Here is a 7,644-nt window from a genome sequence, read left to right as displayed (position 1 = left end):
ATTTTGTTCTTGCCACCCAAATTCTCAGGACTTGGGCCCTTTCTCTGAGCCCCAGGATGACAGGCTGGCATTAGAGAGACTTCCTGGTTCATGAGGGCTACCATCTGACTCCCAGGTGATTATAATCCTGGATTCACCATTAATGAGTGCTTGAGGCTGGGCCAGTCCCCCTGGAAGCCACCATGTTGATAGTTGTCTAATTTTCATGAGCTTCCCATGTCTTTTCTCTGTGGGCTGGGACACCCAGATGAGGTTGCCTGGGGAAGGTAGAACATGGATCTTGAAAGCTGGTAAACTAAAAGACATGGGGGGAAAAATCACTCATGCGTGGAGAGATACACTAAACAGACTACTTCTAGGAGCATAACACAGTATGGATTCAGCCGCATGGTGATACTCTGTATCCACATTTTGGTGGAGTCTGTCCTTCTTGAAGCAGTTGGCTTTGTACAGCCCACGGAAGAGGCTCAATTTATCAGGTACATACAGACACTAGAAGACCAACCTTTAGGTAAACCATGCACAAGTTCCTGATAAAGAAACACATCACCCCTTTATTAGAAGCCAAGGAGAAGTTGGTAACGAAGAGGTCACCAAAAAGTGTCAATGCTTCTAAGGTTTTGTTTTGTTCTGTTTTAATCTCTCTCTCTCTCTCTCTCTCTCTCTGGTCAAATAAGGACAACTGTTATCTAAGTGCCTGAGAGGCAGCAAGTGGGATGGAAAGACCAGGAGCCAGATAGCACTAGGGAAATCAGCGGTTCATTCATGGGGAAATACTGAAGGGGTTCCAACTCATGGATATGAGGATTTGCAGTTTTGAAAACAGCCAAAAGTGACAAAGAAGAATGCATTGTTCACATTGGCGGGCCATGGAAGTCTGATGAAATTGTTAGAGTTTTCAAGGAAAACAAACAGTAACCCTCATAACCTGGGTCGCTATCATCAAGTTAGGAATACCTGCTGGGCACCTCAGGTAATGTGGGCTGACTTGAAGACCAAAACAACACATGAGCAACCTATATTTCAGTGTGTGGAGACGTGGACTCATTGGACTGTAAGCTGGACCTGGAGGCTGTTGGTCAATTTGTTATAATTTCAAGGTCCCTGACTTTGCCAACTGTCCTGAAGTGGTAGCAGAAGCCAAGAGAAGTAGCTGGATGCAGGGTTAGCTAAGTAGGCAGTGATGACCCCATGCTCCTCCCTTCCTTATTTCTTAGGGAACTCTACACTTGGTGGGATTTCAGTATTTGTTTGGAGGGAGTAGAGGTCATGGTGGGGTGGAGTGAGATTTGTTATACCTTCCCTTTCCAGCTCTACTAAGTAACATCAGCTTCTGTTGGAAGAAAGAAGCTGGGTTTTTTTGTTTTTTTGTTTTTGTTTTTTTTGTTGTTGTTGTTTCTTTTTTAATCTTGCCTCTTTTCTCTTATGTTGAAAGTTTTAAAATTTGTCCAATTTCTTAGAGGCTTCAATTTGTTCTTTTTTTTTTTCTAAATTGTTCAATCTGTTCTTGAGAACCAGAACTGCCATGGTTTTGCCCTCAGACTTTGTTTGAGAGCTAAGAATAGCAGGCAGGATTCTTAAAGCAAAGTGAGGAATAGCAGAGTGAATTTCTGGACTCTGAAGGGGGCTCCGGGCAGCTTGATGCAAATGAATGATAAGTTGATCGTTGATATCCTAGAAAATCTTCAGCCCAAAGCATGTCTTTTTTTTTATATAATAAATTTATTTTTTATTGGAGTTTAATTTACCAACATACAGAATAACACCCAGTGCTCATCCCGTCAAGTGCCACCCTCAGTGCCTGTAACCCATTCACCCCCACCCCCCGCCCTCCTTCCCTTTCACCACCCCTAGTTCATTTCCCAGAGTTAGGAGTCTTTATGTTCTGTCTCCCTTTCTGATATTTCCCACACATTTCTTCTCCCTTCCCTTATATTCCCTTTCACTATTATTTATATTCCCCAAAGGAATGAGACCATATAATGTTTGTCCTTCTCCGATTGACTTACTGCACTCAGCATAATACCCTCCAGGTCCATCCACGTTGAAGCAAATGGTGGGTATTTGTCGTTTCTAATGGCTGAAGAATATTCCATTGTATACATAAACCACATCTTCTTTATCCATTCATCTTTCAATGGACACCGAGGCTCCTTCCACAGTTTGGCTATTGTGGACATTGCTGCTAGAAACATCGGGGTGCAGGTGTCCCGGCGTTTCATTGCACCTGAATCTTTGGGGTAAATCCCCAGCAGTGCAATTGCTGGGTCATAGGGCAGGTCTATTTTTAACTCTTTGGGGAACCTCCACACAGTTTTCCAGAGTGGCTGCACCAGTTCCCATTCCCACCAACAGTGTAAGAGGGTTCCCCTTTCTCCACATCCTCTCCAACATTTGTGGTTTCCTGCCTTGTTAATTTTCCCCATTCTCACTGGTGTGAGGTGGTATCTCATTGTGGTTTTGATTTGTATTTCCCTGATGGCAAGTGATGCAGAGCATTTTCTCATGTGCTTGTTGGGCATGTCTATGTCTTCCTCTGTGAGATTTCTCTTCATATCTTTTGCCCATTTCATGACTGGATTGTTTGTTTCTTTGGTGTTGAATTTAATAAGTTCTTTATAGATCTTGGAAACTAGCCCTTTATCTGATACGACATTTGCAAATATCTTCTCCCATTCTGTAGGTTGTCTTTTAGTTTTGCCAAAGCATGTCTTGATAGTTTTCTTTGACCTTCTAGGTCCTTTATTTTGGCCCTGAATTATTAATGGCTATTCCATCCTTCATCCCAGTGTTTCTCTCTCTCCCTCTTTCTGTCTCCTCTCCCTCCCCACCCTCCCTTTCTCTGTTTGTGTGTGTGTGTGTGTGTGTGTTGTGTAGATAGAATTTGTCACATTCTATTGCAATCTGTTATGACCTCCTTGAGAAGAAAGACTACACCTTTTTTTCATTTTTGTGTGCTTGGAATACAGTAAGTATTCAGAAATTAATTGTTAGTTGACTTGAATTACATTTACATGCATCTGCCAGGATCAAGATTCTCTAGAAGGGGGATCCCTGGGTGGCACAGCAGTTTAGCGCCTGCCTTTGGCACAGAGCGTGATCCTGGAGACCCAGGATCGAGTCCCACGTCGGGGTCCCTGCATGGAGCCTGCTTCTCGCTCTTCCTGTCTCTTGTCTCTCTCTCTCTCTGTATCTCTCATGAATAAATAAAAGTTGTTTTTTTTTTTAAAGATGCTGTATTGACTAATGTCAAGATTTCTTCTAAGTCTCCTCATCTCACTCTCTATCAGATCACCCTGTTTACCCCTGGGAGTTTCAGCGAACCTCTCTGATTCTTGTCAAAGATGAAAATCTTAGATGGAAATCTCTTTCCCTTCTGTGACTTTCTTAGAAATATAGCACAGTAATTTAAACACTTTTAAAATGAAACAACTTCCTCTAACATGCCTGATATGTCTACTATTATTATCACATTCAATATACACAAATAACGTGACAGAGACCAGAGATGCTTTTTTTTTTTAAGATTTATTAATTTATTTAGGTAGGGAGGAGCAGAGAGTGAGGGAGAGAGAATCTTAAGCAGACTCTCCACTGAGCACAGAGCCTGACATGGGGCTCCATCTCATGACCCTGAGATTGTGACCTGAGCTGAAATCTAGAGTTGGACGCTCAACCAGCTGAGTCACCCAAGGCACCCCCAGAGTTGCTTTTTTAACAACAGAATTCAATTAATCAAAGTGATCCTTTGCAGAGGTGGTTTCCCCTCATCAGGGGATTTCCCCTTGTATTTTTTCAGAAGGTTATTATTTGATTGTGATGAGAACAAACTTTTGACCTCAGATGTGATCTGGACTCTGGAGCCTTCCATGATTTTTCTTTAGCGTATGTTAGTGTTGCAGAGTTAATCACGCTTGTACCTTGTCTGAGGCCCTCGCAGTCAATATATAAGGGAAACTGTGTCCACTTTCCAAGAACAGAGACATCTCATGTAGGGATTAAGAGTATGGGACAGATTAAGGAAGTTTATCCTTTTAAGCATGAAAACTTTTCTATTATTTTAAGGATCTTAGATGGAAATCTCTTTCAAATACATTACACGCTTACCCATCTTCCTTTTCTGTCTTTTCCCTGCTGATTTCTTTAGTTCTCAGTGTTACACAGAGCTTATCCTTTTTCCCGTGGCTCAGGGCAACATTGCGAGGGAGGCCCTGAGGCTCTTCATTTCTAGGTAAGCAGCTGAGATTGCCAGGCTTCCCCACCCTTCCCTCCTGCCCCCCATGTGGGGGGCAAATTTTTTGATTGCAGAAATAACAGAAGTTTGTTGAAATTTTAAATAATATGGAGCTATATAAAGTAGGAAGACAACTTGGAGCGTATCCTTTCAGAATTTTTAAGTGCATAAAAATACATACTGTTTGCTAACTGCATGACCTTGGTCAAGCTTATTAACTTTTTTGAGCCACTATTTCTTAGTCTATAATAATAGGGTTGGTGTGAGTGTCAATTGAGCCTGTAAAAGAGTGTCTGGCATATAGTAGGTGTTCAGTAAACGTTCATTCTCTTATTTATTTATTTATTTATTTATTTATTTATTTATTTATTTTACCATTTAACTTGTTTTAATGTTTCTTCACAAATGGTGAAAAATACTAAAGTACAGACAAGGAATAATCATAATGTTGTGGCCAACATTATAAATATGGAATTATAAATTTAAAACATTTTCTGGTTTAAAAAATAAATCTGGTAGTCAATGCAGCTCTGCGGGGTCTCTGCGTCTAGTAGGGCCGGTCTCTGCGCTCCTGACGGTGCTCACCTTTATCCATTTTTCCAGGTCCTCCACGCCCGCCTCTTCTTCCTCCCATCTGTTCCATCAAAGGTCCAGGGGGCCCACCAGGACCGCCTCGTCTTCCTCCGCCAAAGCCACCTCGGTCCATGCCCCGGGCCACCACGGAAGCCCCCACTGTCTCCACCGCGGCCACCTCTGAACATCCCACCGGGACCACCGCGGTCCATGAGGCCACCTCTTCCTCCCCGCATGCCACCAGGACCGCCTCTGCCACGGTCACCGCCCGGGGGCGGGAAGGGTGGTGGAAGGAAGGCTTCAGGCTTCGGGGCCTTACACTGGCTGCATTATGTTCTCCAGGTGAAGTTCTGGTTTCCACACCCCGGATTGGGGCACTGCCAGTCCCCAGCTTGGTGCTGGACATTTCCTCCTCCAGATGGGTTCCCTTGGGATCCCCGGGGTCCTCTTGGGAGAAAGCCACCTCTGTCTCCTCCACGGCCTCCCATGCGACCCATGGGGCCCCCAGGACCTCCTGGGCCCCCTGGACCTCCACGGAGTGGCGGTGGCATCCCTCTGCCCTCACGGGGAGGCATACCACCCCGCATGCTGTTCATTGGAGGTTTCTTCCGAGCAAGAGAAACCTTAAGTTTGCTTCCTTGAAAATCTTTCCCATCAAACCACTCCACAGCAGCCTTGGCAGTTGGTGGGTCTTCATAGGATACTGTAGCATCACCTTTGGGCTTTCCTGTTTCCTTATCCAAGTAGATATGGATCATGGGTTGTCCGGTTCTCTTGTTCATCTTAACAACTCCACACTGCTTAAAGAAGTCAGCCAGATCATCTAGAGTCACATTGTCATTTAAGCCTTGCACATAAATTGCACTGTTGTCAGAGTCTTCATCTGGATCTACAGGTGGGCCTAGATCAAGATCTGGTCCTTCATCCATGGGTCCACCAGGCTTATTGAAGCCACCTCGCCCTCCAGCGCTGCCTATTCCACCGTGTCCTCCTCCCCGCCCACCTCTGCTCATGCCTCCATGATCAAATCCCCCTCTTCCCTGCCCTGGTTATCAGGGCCACTCATGTTCCGGTTCTCTCCTGGTCCGGAAAATCCTCCAGACTCCTGCCCATAAACACCCATGCTACTGGGGTGGTCCTGCCGGAATGAACTCTGCTGCCCGTAGCTGCTGCTCTGTTGGCTATATTGACTTGGAGCCTGGCTGTAGGATCCAGTTTGGGGGGGATAACTAGTGGGCCATAGCTGCTTTGTTGACCATAGCTACTCTGCTGTCCATAGCTGCTCGGCTGCCCATAGGTGTTCTGCTGAGAGTAACTGCTCTGAGCATAACTAGTCGGCTGTGTAGAGGAGTAGCTGGTAGGTGGATAAGATGGTGGTGGTGTGACTGGCTGCATGGGGTAGCTCCCAGGTACCTGGGGATAACTGTAGTTACTCTGTCCATATCCTAGGCTGGGCTGGTTGTAACCCCCTGTGCTAGATTGAGGTTGACTAGTGTCAGTGGGTTTGTTACCATCCTGGGTCTTGCAGGTGCAGTGGCTGCTGGCTGCTGCCCATAGGCTGGGTAAGCAGGCTGGGTGCCATATGCAGACTGAGCTGCATAGGAGGCCTGGGTGGTAGTGACCGTAGCAGTGGTGGTATCCTAAGCACCAGTGCCGTACCCCTGGACAGGCTGACTGTATGCCTGGGGGGCAGTTGGAGTAGTATAACCAGCGGGAGGCTGTCCATAAGAAGTTGCATAGGCGGTCTGCCCACAGGTCGCAGTGGTCTGAGCCTGGGTATAGCTGACATCAGTGGGCTGTCCACAGGTTCCATAACTCTGCTGCCCATATGCCTGGGTGGTCTGTGCATATCCTGGAGTTGGTTGGGCGGTGTATGCCCTGTAGCCCTGCTGGGCTGCAGCTTGGCTGTAGGTACTGTAATCCCTGGACGCCATTTTCTCTCCTTCCCTCTCGTTCTCTCAACGTCCGTCTCCCTCTCGCTTTCCCTCTAGGCGCCCTCATTCTCTCCTTTAACTTTCTCTTTGATAAACTGGTTTAAGAATTGCCTAGATTTAAATATTAGTTCTATGGGCTCTTCTTTCTGTGAATATTTATTGAGAAGTGACCATGTAGAGTAATGGCAACATGACTGATTACTTTCCACGTGCCAAGTCTATTTTAGTCCTTACAACTCCTATGAGGCAACTGCTCTTGTCTCTCCCATTGTACGGATGAAAGAACTGAAGCTTAGAGAAAGTAAGTAACTTGTCCAGGGTCAGGAAGCTAGAGCCAATGCTGGGTAGGACCAGGACTCATATGGAGGAAGTCTGACACCAGACCCTAGATGATTAATCACCACATTGTTTTGCCTCCCAACACACTGCAAGAATATAAGAAAGAAGTATGTCATGTATCCAGTTAGGAAGATAAAACATGCAGATGCACATAGGTCATTAATTCTTAAATACAGTCCCCCTTGGGTTTATCCTGCCTCATGGCTTCAACTCAGCTCCACATGGCTGAGTCCCACTTCTCTATCTCTGACCTAGACCCTCTCCTGCTCCTGGGGGCTCCATTCTTACTTCAAATGAGCCACCAAAGCCATCTCTACGCCCCCATCTGTTAGTGGTTCCACTGCTTCTCCCCTCTTGGGCCTGGAGTCTTGGCATCACACTTCCCTTTCTTGGCCTCTATTCTCTCTTTTTTTGCCACACCGTTCTTTCTTTTTTTGAAAGGTCTCCTAATTCTGCTATTACTCTTCATTTAAAAAAAATTCATTTATTTGAGAGAGAATGAGAGAGAGAAAGCACAAGTGGGAAGGGCAGAGGGAGAGATCTCAAGCAGACTTCATGCTGAGT

The 7,644-nt window shown here is 45.7% G+C and overlaps 1 pseudogene; it reads right to left on the bottom strand.

Annotated features, from left to right (window-relative positions):
• Positions 1-4,611: 4,611 nt before the first annotated feature.
• On the bottom strand, positions 4,612-6,796 carry LOC121471767 (annotated as a pseudogene).
• Between the last annotated feature and the right edge of the window lie 848 nt (positions 6,797-7,644).

Source organism: Vulpes lagopus, chromosome 11 (assembly GCF_018345385.1).
Source record: "Vulpes lagopus strain Blue_001 chromosome 11, ASM1834538v1, whole genome shotgun sequence".
Classification (NCBI taxonomy): Eukaryota; Metazoa; Chordata; class Mammalia; order Carnivora; family Canidae; genus Vulpes; species Vulpes lagopus.
Note: the sequence above shows the minus strand (reverse complement) of the source record. Positions and strands in the feature narration are given on the sequence as shown.